This window comes from Pseudophryne corroboree, unplaced genomic scaffold (assembly GCF_028390025.1).
Source record: "Pseudophryne corroboree isolate aPseCor3 unplaced genomic scaffold, aPseCor3.hap2 scaffold_817, whole genome shotgun sequence".
Classification (NCBI taxonomy): domain Eukaryota; kingdom Metazoa; phylum Chordata; class Amphibia; order Anura; family Myobatrachidae; genus Pseudophryne; species Pseudophryne corroboree.
Genome location: NW_026970396.1, coordinates 140,979 through 143,346, shown reverse-complemented (window position 1 = coordinate 143,346; position 2,368 = coordinate 140,979). Strand labels below are relative to the sequence as shown.

The window sequence follows — 2,368 nt, the reverse complement described above, 5'->3', positions numbered from 1 at the left end:
TGCTGGCAGAAAAATCCAATTGAGTGATTAAACAGCTCTTTATTTTCTGGCTTTATTTTTATGCTAACAAATTTGTTCTCTGAAAAGTGTCCACAAAGCCAAGTCTCTGATTAACACCTTTGTAAGGATGGTTTTTCACCTATTACTAAATTAAACTTGCTTCATTGGAAAGGCAGCAAGATGCATCCTCATTTCAATGTCTACTGAAATAATACAGGTTGACACCAGGAAACATTAACGCCACTGCATCCTTGCTGCTTTCTCATGTGGAAGTCTGTTTAATGTGAAAACAAGGTGATATCTAATTAGCACACAGGTAAGGAATTAAGAAAATCTTTATTTAAGGGTGAAGATGTTTCTCACAAAATCGTTGCCCCAATGCATCATTGAAATTCAAGCTGGAAAGATGATTTTAATATATCACTTGTACATTTTGTATTGCTCTTCTGGTGACAATGTAGTTTGTTTTTGTCAATTACCATTTTAATAATAGGGTAAAGAAAATGAAGTGGATTTTTGAAAGAAAACAAAACTGTCAATATACTATTAAAACAAATTAAAATGGTAAAAGTTATTGTACTTTAAGTAAAAATAAAAGAGCCAAAATATCAATCCCAGTTTTGGAATACTTTAATTAACAAACAAAAAAATGCATATAGCAGAGGATAGTTTCAATCTGCCTACCTCTGGGTTATGGGCCCAGCATGCTTCCATTGCTGTACTCTGCTGCACATGTAAGTGCAAGAGATCCTGAAGCACTCACTCATCATGGGAAAGTACCAATGTGTTTCTTCGTTGGTTGATAGAAGAAACATCTTACAAAAACTCTCCAGATTATTGACTTTATTAAGTTTTTCTAGGAAACGTTTTAGATGAATGCTTATTAGCCTTTGTCAGTATGTACTTTTGCAAAGTGTCTCTGTGGCGCAATCAGTTAGTGTGTATGGCTATTAACCAAAAGGTTGGTGCTTCAATCCCACCCAGGGACGTAATTGACCTTGTTATCAGATTTTGGTGATATTTAAGTAGACAAGTCAAAATTTCAAACCCCCTCTTATTGTGTAGGGTACCTGGCCTTCTCTGATGTAATCAGAGTTAGATTTGATTCAGTGATTTTATAAAAACATCTAGGAAGCACAATTTAGCAGTGGGTTGCAGAGAAAAAGAAATATGCTTGCAAAAAAATCAAATTGCTTGATTTAACAGCTCTTAATTTTCTTGCTTTATTTTTATGCTAACAAATTTGTTCTCTGAAAAGTGTCCACAAAGCCAAGTCTCTGATTAACACCTTTGTAGGGATGGTTTTTCACCTATTACTAAATTAAACTTGCTTCATTGGAAAGGCAGCAAGATGCATCCTCATTTCAATGTCTACTGAAATAATACAGGTTGACACCAGGAAACATTAACGCCACTGCATCCTTGCTGCTTTCTCATGTGGAAGTCTGTTTAATGTGAAAACAAGGTGATATCTAATTAGCACACAGGTAAGGAATTACGAAAATCTTTATTTAAGGGTGAAGATGTTTCTTACAAAATTGTTGCCCCAATGCATCATTGAAATTCAAGCTGGAAAGATGATTTTAATATATCACTTGTACATTTTGTATTGCTCTTCTGGTGACAATGTAGTTTTTTTTGTCAATTACCATTTTAATAACAGGGTAAAGAAAATTAAGTGGATTTTTGAAAGAAAACTATACTGTCAATATACTATTAAAACAAATTAAAATGGTAAAAGTTATTGTACTTTAAGTAAAAATAAAAGAGCAAAAATATCAATCCCAGTTTTGATTACTTAAATTAACAAAAAAAATGCATATAGCAAAGGATAGTTTCAATCTGCCTACCTCTGGGTTATGGGTCCAGCATGCTTCCATTGCAGTACTCTGCTGCACATGTAAGTGCAAGAGATCCTGAAGCACTCACTCATCATGGGAAAGTACCAATGTGTTTATTCGTTAGTTGATGGAAGAAACATCTTACAAAAACTCTCCAGATTATTGATTTTTTAATGTTTTTCTAGGAAACGTTCTAGATGTATGCTTATTAGCCTTTGTCAGTAGGCACTTTTTGCAAAGTGTCTCTGTGGCGCAATCGGTTAGTGTGTTCGGCTATTAACCGAAAGGTTGGTGGTTCAATCCCACCCAGGGACCTAATTAAACTTGTGATCAGATTTTGGTGATATTTAAGTAGACAAGTCAAAATTTCAAACCCCCTCTTATGGTGTAGGGTACATGGCCTTCTCTGATGTAATCAGAGTTAGATTTGATTCAGTGATTTTATAAAAAAACAGCTAGGAAGCACAATTTAGCAGTGGGTTGCAGAGAAAAAAAATATGCTGGCAGAAAAATCCAATCGAGTGATT

At 34.5% G+C, this 2,368-nt stretch overlaps 1 non-coding gene across 1 annotated transcript; it reads left to right on the top strand.

Annotated features, from left to right (window-relative positions):
- Positions 1-2,082: 2,082 nt before the first annotated feature.
- TRNAN-AUU (transfer RNA asparagine (anticodon AUU)) lies at positions 2,083-2,156 on the top strand. Its single transcript has one exon. It is a non-coding gene; the product is annotated as a tRNA-Asn (tRNA).
- The last annotated feature ends 212 nt before the right edge of the window (positions 2,157-2,368 follow it).